Source organism: Pteropus vampyrus, unplaced genomic scaffold, assembly GCF_000151845.1.
Source record: "Pteropus vampyrus isolate Shadow unplaced genomic scaffold, Pvam_2.0 Scaffold12, whole genome shotgun sequence".
Classification (NCBI taxonomy): Eukaryota; Metazoa; Chordata; class Mammalia; order Chiroptera; family Pteropodidae; genus Pteropus; species Pteropus vampyrus.
This window is the reverse complement of record NW_011888793.1, coordinates 7316046-7316420: the sequence shown is the minus strand read 5'-3', so window position 1 is coordinate 7316420 and position 375 is coordinate 7316046.

The following is a 375-nucleotide window of genomic DNA, read 5'->3' as shown; positions in this document are numbered from 1 at the left end:
GTTTGAACAAATATTACTGAAGGTCAAGGATTTAAAGTTAATTTTTCAAGTTCCCCAACAATTTTCTTACTCTCCGAGTCAAATTTCATGAAATAGACTTTCATATGTTCTTATATTGCTAGGAAAAATAGCTACCCATGTTAGTGTTCAGAAATGTTGCTATTGTGAGACTACATATTAACAGAAATTAATAACATGTAACACCAAAATGACACAGTTCTATTCCTCTCCCAAACACAAACATACACTTGAGCAAAGATGCTTCTACCCACATATGGAGGGCATACATATATTTTCAGTTAATAGATTACATCTTACTTCATTGTGAATTTAAAGCAATTAGAAGAGAAATTCCACAGACTTCCAACACCTTAC